The sequence below is a fragment of the Haliaeetus leucocephalus genome, unplaced genomic scaffold (genome assembly GCF_000737465.1).
Source record: "Haliaeetus leucocephalus isolate CR32 unplaced genomic scaffold, Haliaeetus_leucocephalus-4.0 Scaffold802, whole genome shotgun sequence".
Taxonomy (NCBI): domain Eukaryota; kingdom Metazoa; phylum Chordata; class Aves; order Accipitriformes; family Accipitridae; genus Haliaeetus; species Haliaeetus leucocephalus.
Genome location: NW_010973238.1, coordinates 5,509,819 through 5,522,852, shown reverse-complemented (window position 1 = coordinate 5,522,852; position 13,034 = coordinate 5,509,819).

Sequence of the window (13,034 nt, the reverse complement as noted above, 5' to 3'; positions counted from 1 at the left end):
AAGAAGAAGAAAAAAAATGTCACCTAAATCTTTATTTTTTAGAAGGCAGTATATAATGGAACTAATATGAAAAAAGCTTTAAGAATACCTTTGTGCATTTTTATATATGTAAATCAAGTAAATGTAGGGCTTTGGGCTGCTTATTTAAGAGCTGTACGATAGGACCATTAATGTGGTTTGGCTTGAGAGATACATACTTCAGGCAAAAGGAATTCTTTGTATCAATATTACTACATAGAGGACAGAGAAACGTAAAAGAAAAATGATAATATAAATAGCAGTGAGCAATTTCATGCTGTTTAAATAAATGGGTAAAAAAACATTGATGACTGCAATTAATTCATTACTATGTTACAAATTATAGAACTCTGTGGCTGTACATCCTAATAATTAAGTAGGGCAGTAAATGATAAAGTGCATCAGTGTGGTTATTTTTGACTCTCACGTCATGAATTTGAAACCTCATTTCTTGCCATGAGCAAGCACCTGTATTCTGCACACTGTGCTTTCTTCTAATGAAAAGGACAACTTTCTCACCTACTCATGCAGCCTTTGTGGAGTTGATGGAGTGGGGAACCAGGCAGGCATAGATAGTGCTGTCCTGTTCTAAGGATGAAGCTAGGAATTCTATTCATTTCAAGGATAATTTTTAAACATTACTTCTGCAAAACTCTCATTGTGCCAGGAATGTGAATGACCGGTGCAGACTGCCCTTTCCTCAGGACCAGAATAGAACTGGATGAGCTGTTCACAGTAAATTATTTGTCAGTGTTCACATTATTCAACATGTGAAAAGCCCAAACTCCCTGCTGTGCTAAGATCTTCTTGGCACATGAATAATGATGAGAAGTTTGTTATATGTCCTGATCGTGATGATCCCATTCTAGCTCCACTGTAGGTCAGTAAACCCTGGGACTTTCTCAGGAGAAGCCAACTGGTCCAAAATATTTTCTCACCAACACATGCTCTTGTTATGCCCATGTGGCAAGGCCAGGTTGGAAAAAATGTCATGAGCCTGTCGTGGTTTAATCCCAGCCAGCAACAAAGCATCACACAGCCGCTCACTCACTCCCCCCCCATCCAGTGGGATGGGGGAGAAAATCGGGAAAAAGAAGCAAAACCTGCGGGTTGAGATAAGAACGGTTTAATGGAACAGAAAAGAAGAAACTAATAATGATAATGATAACACTAATAAAATGACAACAGTAGCAATGAAAGGATTGGAATGTACAAATGATGCGCAGGGCAATTGCTCACCACCCACTGACCAACACCCAGCCAGTCCCCGAGCAGCGATTCCCCACCCCCACTTCCCAGTTCCTATACTAGATGGGACGTCCCATGGTATGGAATACGCCGTTGGCCAGTTTGGGTCAGGTGCCCTGGCTGTGTCCTGTGCCAACTTCTTGTGCCCCTCCAGCTTTCTCGCTAGCTGGGCATGAGAAGCTGAAAAATCCTTGACTTTAGACTAAACACTACTTAGCAACAACTGAAAACATCAGTATTATCAACATTCTTCTCATACTGAACTCAAAACATAGCACTGTACCAGCCACTAAGAAGACAGTTAACTCTATCCCAGCTGAAACCAGGACAGAGCCACTAGCTCTGCACCAGCTGAAAGCTCCCTTCTTTTGATGTGGTTTCAGCTGTTCCAACTGAACTACATGATGTGCCTTCTTGCAGACAAGGGATTGACACATCACAAAATACTGGGCTTTGTGTGGTCCTTAACATTAGCCCTCTACCTCCCTAGAAGTCACAGGACCATGGTCCATAGATCACCAGTTAGACCACCTACACTAAAGGGCAGAACTTATCCTCTGCTAATACAACATACATTCCGTTCCCAGCGGGTTCACTAGCCAGGTTGCATGATCTCTCCTGATGCAGCCAAGTTCTAGAACTAGGAGACAGAATACTGATCACAGAACAGACATGCAGACATTTCCAGAGTGGTACAAGATCTGAAAAAAGAGATCAGGTAATGGAAATATTGCCCTATGAATATATTAAAAACATAATACAAATATGAAAAAATGGATATTGGGAACAGATATTGGATATTGTCCAGGTGAGTGTTATCTTCATAGTTACACTTTCCTGCAGAGTTTATCCTGTTCTATTTAAAAAGAAAGGAGAATGTGTAGTGCTTGGTATGTCTGCTGATGGCCAAGTTCCACTATCTATAATCCCTTCCTGGTAATCAGAATCATTAATAATCAGTCTTAAAAAGCTTGCCTAGCTCTTAGTTCATATTTATGCAGGTATATTCACATTTAACACCTTCACCCTTCACATTCCACTATTAGAATGCATTTCTAACTGCATATAGTTTAGGGTTTTTTTAGTTTTGATTTTCAAGGAGAAGTCATTCAAATTATGAATCTAATGGCACTCACTGCAGTCAAGCAGACCACAACAATTTACTGAATTAATCTCCTCAATCATTGGGTTAGAAAAAAAGGAAAACCACAAACCAACACCCTCCTCTCCAAACTACAACTCAACCCAAAAACCTACAATAAAAACTGTGAAGATGCAGAAGTTGTAATGATTTTTCCTCCTCTAAGTGTATCTGTGGAAAACAATGACCTCCACAGAAAGGTCAACACATGGCAGATAAAAACATGAAAGAAGCAAGGACTTGGGGAGCCCATCACTAGACACCTAAACCAGTGCCAAGCTGATCACTTCTCACATCTTGCTAATCTTACCAGTGCTTGTGTGCTCCACTGCTGTGCTGCCCTTTCTGGAGCAATATGACATCACAGTCTCCTTTTGGGCTGGTCATCCCATAAACCGCCACCACCTGCTCACTTCCTTCCTATCGGTATTTACGTTCCTAATTATTTTTGCCCAAGTGCAATACCCTGAACTTATCCTGTACATTAATAATACACTTACTCACATTCTCTTTGGTGGGAGCTTAGTGTTTTTTATTGATAGTATTTTGTACCCTGCATGGAATGAGAACTTTTTCCAGTTTGTGCCTTTTACTGTCTGAACTGAGCTCTTTTTCCACTAATAACACAGTTTTTTTAAACTATACATTGCACCAGTTAGCCAAATTTTATATCTTTGCCAAGTTATGTGCCATGATAAAGTGCCTGAACTGAGATCTTTAGGAACAGAAAACATTTCTGTTTTTCAAATTAATTAAAATGGTACTTTAATTCATAAAGTAATTATGGCATTTACTTGATCATATACTCCAGAAACAAGTATCATAATTTCAAGTATACTTTTTTAATAAAGTGATTACATCTCTGCTTTACATAAAAAACTTAATTCAACCTTTGGTATCACACTGTGACAGGCTTCTCTAGAATAAGAAAGTTTTACCATTTAAAAGTTGCCTACATGCTATTGCAGAGTACTAAATAAGCTGCCTTACAGATGTTGCTGTTCATGTATTTCCCATGCAATGTTTCTGTAACCTAGCAAAGGAGCTAAGGGAATTACTTGCAGCGCAGAGCCCTGCACTGTATTCTAGCCAGCCATCAGCAATTCCCAGCTCACTTGTGCCAAAGGTCTCTTCAATATTACTTGAAAAACATGGAAAAAAGAAAAAACAAAGAAAAAGACCCCCCACAACAAAAAACCACACACACACACTCCCCCACCCTGCAAAATGTTTAAGGAGAGCAATTCATTGGCAATGGCAGTACTTGCATTTTCTTAAATGTGATGGCTGTAAAACATACCTGGCAAATTAATAATAGTATGAATTTTAAATTATGCACCAGGTTTCTATGAAATTAAATCAATGTGGCATAATTAACATTGTTCCCTCCCAGATAAAGGTCTTCTGTGCTGTCAAAATTTTTTAATATACTTCAGTCTGAATAGATTTTTTTTTTTGGCAATAGATATTAGTTGGCAGGAAAAATTACTCATGACCTTTTAGCTTATACAAATAATTCAGGCTTTTTTTTTTTTAAAGTCTGCACACTGCATCTTCCACAATGAGTGGCAAAACCTAATAGCAATAATTCTGTTTTAGCATTCAGTGCTGGGTGGTTGTTTTCATGCAGAAACAAAACAATATGCACTCTATTTTTTTAGGGCTATTTTCCAAGGGAAACAGAATTTCATTATTAGACTGTGCAAATTATTAGGCAGCACATGTGCCATTGGTACTCATAATATTTGGGATACTCTTATTAGATTCTGAGCATTTCTGGCAAAATATTATAAACAGCCAGGTTCTAACGTGCAGCAGTTCTGCTGTGTATATTTTGTCCCTCATGAGGCATGGACAGGAGCAAGGAGAAATACTGATTAATGTCACTACCAGACACATCTTTGTGCCATAATATTGTACTGTGGAATTGCCTGTCTGGGTTTTGTAGGGTTCTGTATAGGCAAGTTGAGAGAAGTTTTAAGAGCAGAGAAGCCAGTCTTAGAAATTCTGGTTTATAGTTCAATCTCTGCTTCTGATGCAGTAGACCTTAAGCTGTTTAATACCAGTGAGCCAGAGATGAAGAGCAGATGTTCCCTTCAAGATCCAGATGTGCCTGTGGAAGAGGTTACTGCCCCTAAGTGCTCATTAATGACTTTCCTGACCTGCTGGGAGTGGAGCTCGTATGAATCACTTCATTTGTTCAAGGCAAAAATTAACCAGACTGTCTCAGATCACCTATTAAATTATCTAAACTAAAACCTTGCAAAGCTTTGCTAAATTATTGGAGAGTAAAGTTCTGCACAGAAAGTAAAAGACAAGTAGTTTCAGGCAGTAACCTCTTCCGAGATCTGATGCCAGACCTGAAAAAACATTGTTTTACATCTTCAGTTTTGTATGTATGTTCACATATGAAGGCTGAAATAGGTCAGAGTCTAAAACACTGACTCAGCAGCTAGTTACACATCTTGATATATTAGTATGCAAAGTTAGCTTGCTGCTTAACTGACTACCAAATGATCAACGTTCATCAGGACAGCACTAAAAGCTTTTTACTCTATAGTTGGCTTCAGACACTCTCTTCAATCAGTGTGGATGGCACGGAAAAGTGAGTACCATTTGCTGCCATTCTTGGTTATTCCTGATAAAATTTGAAGTGTAATTTCCAAAATATTTACTGTAGTGAGTAGTCATTGGTTATTATACTGTTTAGAGATATGGATAGAATTGAAAATAAGGGTTAAAATTAATCTTATGTAAGATTTTGGGGTTACATAAATTTGGGCATTTTGTCCAAGTTAATTGGTTTGTCCAAGTTAACATTTGGCAAAGTAAGCAAAAGCTAACATTTACAGGGGGAAAAAATGTGTCTGTTTTGCTGACATCATGTGTTAACTAGAACAGAACAGAGCTGTTAAGAAATGGTTTTTTTCAGCATTTGTGGTCAAGAACAAGCCAGGATTGCCATCAGTTCAGAAAGCCAAGGTTCAGCATCACAACTATTTTCTGCTGGCTGCTTTTGCAGTTAAAACACATTCATCCTTAGTTCAGTTGTACCACTGGTGTCAGCAATGGATAATTTTCACAGTATATACAAGGGTTGTGGAAATTGCAAGGAATACAACAGCAGCAGCCATTACTGCCTGTTAGACATGGTGGAAAACCCCACTGCAAAAGACAGAGTTACTCAAAATTCAAAATACTTTGCATTCATTAAGAATGCAGAGTGGGGCCATTTTTTCCTGTAGAAAAGACAAAAGATTTAGATATTCCTGTAGACGGTGAAGTCTTGGAGACAATCAACAGTTTGTTAATAGAAAGAAGATCTATTTTTCTTGCATATATGACCACATTTTAGACAGAAATAACCAAATTGAGTCAATTTTTTCATATTAGGAATGTTCTGTCATGCAAAAACCCAAATAACTCCAAACCAACCCACACCTTGGGCTTTCACCTGGGTTGAAACATCTTGTCAAATTTTCAGTAAAAGCTAAGTTCAGTGCAGTAAAGTAGAAACTTAGGGGACAAATAATTTTGTTTCAAAATTCAACACCCACACCCCTCCCAACTAGGCAATCTAGGCAACTTGACTAGTTGGTTTTATATAACTAGGGGAGAGGTCTTACAGTCACTCACTTACTATAAAATACATTCCCTGCTTTTGCCGTTTGCTGGAATGAACAACTTACTACTCATTAGTGTATTTTTCAGGTTAATTAAGTTTTGCAGTAGCCATAACAATGAACAACATTGCTCAACCCCAGGTAAGCAAGCCTGACACATTCAATTTATGCTGTACCATTACCACTGGATGGCATTAGTTAGTTGTGCTACAGGAATGGATGTGAAAGGGAACAATTAAATCTGTACAGCTTTTACCAATAAGTATTAAAGCATTAAACCATGAGTTATTATAGTAGTATCAGATGAGGGCCATTGATATTGCATTTGCTTCACAATGCTAAGCCAGTTTTCATGAACACAGACTCTAATAGAGAAAGTAGTGTGTCATGTTATTTACATATAAAAGGACAAAGAACCTTGTCACGTCAGTAATAAGCCATAATAGAATAATACTCCAGTTGACTTATCCTTCACATATTGGCATGCCAACTACTGTTATGATAAGCTTCATAACATATACATTCCAGTCCCAGCAATGGAAACCAACACAGGTCAAAGCCTTAATGCAGGCAACCAAGTTTCAGAGCATTTCCAAAATCCAAAGGCACTTTAAATTGAGTGTTTCAACTAAGCTGATTGCTAGGTTTTTTTCTCTGACAGCCATGTGTTTTACAGTCATATAAAACCCATAATAATGCAGCTGTAAACCAAATACACCTGCACACATCCCATTTTTAATCCACGCAGCTAGACTCACATCATGGCATATGATGGTGTTTCATTCACTGCTCAGATCAAAATCTGTTGCTGTGTGGTAGATTCTCTAGAGAGGACTTAGCTGCCACAATGTCCCCTCTTTTATTTTGGAACACTGAGGCAAACAAACCAAACCTCCAATGGGACCTTTGAACTCTCCCCCCCGCCACCTTTCCCCCAAATGTCTTCTCTTATGGGTATTCTCACAGGAGAGGGATGACATTGAGCTGCAGACCTCATCACTTCCCCCTAAAGGGGACCTTAAATACAGCTCTATTCTTTGTGTCAAGCCAGCAGAAATTACTGAAAAGTGCCCAGAACAGCACAAAAGTGAGGGAGGTGGGAGGTCTGCTTTGCAATCAGGTCTTCATCAGAGAAGTGAAACTTCAGGGAGGTTGCTAAATCATCTCCCAAGTGCTATAGTCTTGCCTTTTCCAGGCCAGCTTAGCCATTATCCGGGTGATCCAACATGATCACACGAGAATCTGGAAAGGGGAAGGAGAAGAAGAAAAGAAAAAAGGGGTTTAGAAAAGAGCAGATGGAAAAAATCTTCTGAAAACAGGAAGCTCACTGCTTCTAAATATCAAATGTAAGAAAGACATGAAAACACAGTGTCCTAAAATGTGATTGTGAAGCCATGTACGTGATTTGTTGTTGACATGAAATTTCAAGTGCTTGGGGTTGGAAGTGCTGATGCCTGTAACAGAACCATAGTAAATAGTCTGACTATTCTTGATTATTTCATGCTTTGAGTGAAACATAGCTTTTGTGAAGCAGTTTTAAATGATCAGTGAAAAAATAAGGGACTGCTTGCATTGTATCATGGTACAGATTAAGCTGAAATAAAACTAATTTCTGTTTGCTTTAAGTTTAACATTTATTGCTCTTGGATTTACAAATACCTAGGGTATCAAGAACACAGAATTTGAGAGCAGTGTTTTGCTTCTTTATAACCTGTAATAAAAAAAGTGTTTGGTAGAGAAGTAGGATTTTGTTTATTTTTAAAAGAAGCTCCTTGTTACATTTCCCTTACATAAAACCTAAGTTATATTAATCTAATCATCATTCTACTGGATGTTCATTTTTGTTAGGTAGGGGCTGATAGAATAATTATTATGAGCAAATCCTGAACACTGACTTTCACCACGATACAAAAAGTGCCTTTTTACACTGCAGGTTTCCTCTTTCAAATTAGTAACACAAACCCTAGGAATGGGCTAACACAGTCTGCTGCTGCCACAAGATCCAAGGGAGTTGCCCAGATGAAGTAGGATTAAAGATTTGCATGAACATGTGGTAAATTTTAGGACTGGAATAATGTTGTGACATTTAATAAGACAGAATGCAAACATGCACATTAGGCACTGGCCATCATGATCACTACTCCCTCGTTATGGAGGCAGGCGTTGCCACAGCAAAGCTGAGGCTCAAGTAGTGGGGGTACAAGTAACAGTACAACTTGGCAACTAGGAAGATGAATGATACGAATTTCTAGTGAATTGGTATCTCTCCAGCTGAAGACAGGCAATGCGGTCATGAGAAAGGCAAACATCATTCCCAGCTGTTCTAGCCCTGATATTTGCAGGAGGGGGAGAGTCTGGGAAGTGGTGAAGCTCTGTGCACAGGGCTGGTAGAGCTTTGGCTCTGTATGGGCCCAGTGCTACATACAGCTCTGGTCAGCCTCAACCAAGCAAGACTTGCAAAGAGAATAGCTGCAGCGAAAGGCTCTTAAGGAGATACAGGAAACAAAAAGCCTACCTTAAGAGAGGAGGTGAAAGGATTTTGTTAACAGGATGAGTGGCGATACAAATTCTATCTAAAAATCACATCAGACATAAAAACACGTAAGTATCCATAAATGACCTATTTAAGGTAACAGCAATTTTGGTGCAAGCACAAGTAGTTACTTAAAGTGACTATGCATATTTTTAAACTTCATATTAAAAGTTAACTGTCAATGAGAGAAGTTAAGTTTGGAAATAGCCCTCCAAAAGAATGCAGAGTCCACACACTCTGACTAGTTTCAATAACACTTAAAAGGGATCACATGGTGCAGGTGACCGTAACGGTTGGAGGCTGGCCTAGGTACTCAGTACATTCTCGGTTCTTGTTAATCTACAAGTATAAACCTGAAAATAACCTCAGAATGGCATTTTTAATAATGTCAACATGCCAGCCCTGCCTGCGTTGCTACGAAAGGTGCTGAGATTTGAGGCCCCTTTTCCTCCTCACGTTTCCATTTTTTATCTCATGTACATCACTGGAAAGCCAGATGGCCGCACAATTCTGCTTACAGGCAACCTGGGGTAGACATGAAGAAATAGCCTACAGACAAAAGCCTCTGTTCTGTTAGACCCACTGCATTTTAACTGTGTAACCCCTGAAATCTTCTGAGAGGTTTTTTTTTTTGCTTGGTTGGTTGGTTTGGTCTTTTTTTTCAACTGGTGGAATGAAATTATATTCAAGTAGGTTTCTTGTAAACTCCTCAGGTACAGTTATCCAGAATACAGGTTATGGTAACTTGAAAAAGCACTGAAAAACCAGAGACAGAATCACTCAGCAAGGTTTTCTGAATATAGCAAAGCCACATTACTGTCCTGCTGTCTGTAATATGCTTCTGGAAACCTATGAGCCACTATACTTAAAGGGCAAATACAACAGACTGATAAATCTTGAAATTCAAATAACAATTTACCAAAGGGAATGTAAGAGTTGTTCAGCCATTATCATACCTCTGCTTTGCTTCAGAGGTGTGGGTACATCCCCTAGAAACTCTCTGGACATCTTCCCTTGCCTTCATGCTTGTTTTACCTTACATCCAGACAAAAGGGAAAATATAGTAGCAAATATCTCTTCTGTAAGAGGATCTAAATGTAATGTATTTATGAATCACATTAATAATGGAATAAGGAATTGATGAATAAGAATGAAAACATTTACATAGCAAAAAGGAGCAGCTTTTACTATAAATTATTAATAGCCTAATAATGACAATATGAAATAATAATTAACAAAGGCACAGCTATTACCACACAAACAAGAAATAGCTTGACTTAACAAAGAATCCTACATAACAGATATGCTAATCTTATTTTCCAATTTCTGGAAACATTTTCTGTTACTTTTCAAAAACTCATTATCAAAGTCACAAGTAGGAAGCTACTCAAGCATTGCAATATTTTGGTTGTAAAACAATTTGATAGTTATTATAAAGTTTTTCTCATCTCTCTGTGGGAGAACAGGATGAATTCATTTATGCAAGAGTAATTTCTTCCACAGTCATTTTGCAAGATGATTTATTTGTAGAGGGGGACAGACAATAATAAAGTCTCAGATTTAAATAGCGCCTTTCATCCCAAAGGATCCTGAAGTGCTTTACAAGATATATCTCTACACAAGAATAACGTCACCCACCTCTGAAGTGATAGATGGCACCTGTTTAGCAGCATGCACAGAAATGCTCCATAACAGTTTAAAGCAGGCAGTGAAGAATACCAGAGCCAGCAGAAACCACAGGTGGGATTAGAATGCACTCCTAATAAGTACATCAAAACTTTGCCAAGGTATCAGAGCAAACATACTTTTTCAAGAACTACCACATGGTTTTTAAGTCCCTGAACCTACCTCTACTGCTCCTGCTATATAATTTACAGAAGCTCCCAACTCAGCAGGACACACAATTTCTGTTTTTAAGATTCCTTAAGGCACAGCAATGCTCTTGGAAGTGTCCCCACTTGCTCAGAACTGATTCTTCCAGCAATACACCACACCATATTCCTCCACCCATGCCGAGGAACCCACCTGCACATATTTGAGAAGTACTTCCTCATTACAAATCCCCATTTTCACATACTCAAAAGAATTAAAAAAAAAAATTCAGCTGACTTGTCCAGGCAGGTAATCCCCACCATCCTTCTCTTTTGCAATAAATTCCAAAAACTTTAAACAGCAATTCACTGCTGAAACAACCAGTGACCAACATTTTCTCATGCTAATAAAATGGGGCACTAAATAATAGCCATGCATAGTAACATTCACCTGTTCACACCCTTTGGCCTTATCCAAAATTCACTGCAGTCAGCCAAAAGGCTTTGGGACATGTGTTGTTTTCTTTTTCAAGTCTGTTGGAAAAGAGATGTCTCTTCTTCCTTTCACTTTTTCTATTTTATCACATAATACTTGAATCTACTTTTTTGGCCAGCGGTTGCTCCATTCACCCTGGAGGACTCATTATTAAGCACCCACAGCTACCAACAGCAGAACAGAACCACAGATAGGATTGTTGCATGTTGATGGCAGCAGTTTAAAAACACCAGCACTTAATGGCGGACCATTTATACTACACTTGATAAACATTTTTAATGGCATATAAGTAGTAGGTGGTGTAGTCTTTCCAAAGGAAGAAGGTAAACAAGGATCTCACACACAGCTTCTAGAGCACTGAGGTTTCCCATTGAAAACCTATTTAGGTCACAAGAATTACAGACAGGGAATTCAAGCATGGATTAATAAAAAAGCAATTTCCACTATCAGTGTTTTTCACTATGCTTGATAATCCTTTGCTTTTTATGAGATATAACTACCCTTACCCTCAGGTCAATACCCAAATGGTTTGTATAATGTGTACAGAGGATAATAAATTGTGTTCGCCATTTTCCGATCTTCGTTTAGTCCTAAAGCAATCTGTTATGTGAAGGTCTCATGCTTGTTTATAATATCAGCTTCAGTTTATTTTACAAAATGTTTCTTGTTCAGGAACAGGAAATGTGTTTTGGGGTTTTTGTTTTGTTTTATTCTTTAAACACAGGCCTTTTTATCTATGCATTCTGCAATTATAACGTCCTTTTCAAGTCACAGTGGGATGCACTTATACCTGAACTAAGAGAGTGAATTAACTATTCAAGCGTGGAGCAGACCAAAAGATCTGTCCTAACAAAAAAGCATTAACCTCAAACTTGTGCATATGCTTCAGTTTCATTCATAGGACTCTGTTTTTATATGCATGGCAAAATGCAGTAGAAACAAGGCACCTTTACAGATTTACAGCATATGTTTCAAAATGCATGCATTTTTTGTTTTCCATAGCTAAGTCCAGAGAACAACAATTCAATCTCCCAGGAACTTCTTGCTGATTCTAAATATGCTTCCATCCCATGGTAACGACAATATAGCTTCCAGACATTTGGAGGAGCTAGAGTCACCCTACACTATGTATTTTCAGGTTGCAAATTTGAACTTTCCTTCCAAACCTTTCTCTTTCTCCCTCTATCTCTCAAGGAATGGATAAACTTTCATCAGCAGATGTTTAGTAAAGGTCACTACATTTTTAAGTATGAGCAGAATCATCCACTAAAGAATGAAATATGCTAAGAGTTTCCTGACAAAATGTAATTAATTATTACAGTCTTCCTTGCCTAAGATCACATTAACGTATATTTTAAAATTATTGCAAATCTAAATAAAGCAAGGACGTGCAAAAGGTTTGTACAAGGGATTGTCAATCAAAGCCCTATTTATCTAAGGGGAAGGCTAAAACTTGCTTGCAACAGCTGATGTATGAGGATTTATTAAGTTCAGGTTTGAAACTTAGGGTAACTGGCCATCACTATATGTTTAAAAGTTCACATATTTGAGTAATTATGCCCAATGGGTGGATTTTTTCCAGACAACTCATTAACAACAGCAGCAGACTTTTGAAAGGACACAGAGACATTCCCATTCACAGGATTTTTATGACACCTGATTGGCAATTCTGGGCAATACTGCATCATAAATATGTAAACATAAATACATTTATTTTTCCATCATAATGGTGCAAAACCAGGACTTCTGTGGATGTCTTTTCCAATATCTGCATAAAGTGAAGTGGTGGTTTTCCAGCATCCAAAAATACATGTGCTACAGTTTAGAAAACAGAAGAGAAGTATACAATATATAATAGAAAGAGGAGAAGCTCCTTTATTAACATATTACTACTCATATCTCAGGCCTATTGGCACCTCTCGGGAAAATGACATTCCTGGTGGCTTAAATTGTCATGGGAGATTTAATTACCCTCAGACTGAAACATCTAATCCAAAAAAGTAGGAACTCCAGCACTAATAAGCTCTTAAAATGTATGGAGATACTATTTAAAAATTGATTTAGAGTGTTACTCAATAAAAAAGAAATGAAATTATACAATGCCATTAAATGTAGACCATCAATGTAAATGCCTCGATTCCAACCACTTGCTACTATGATGAGA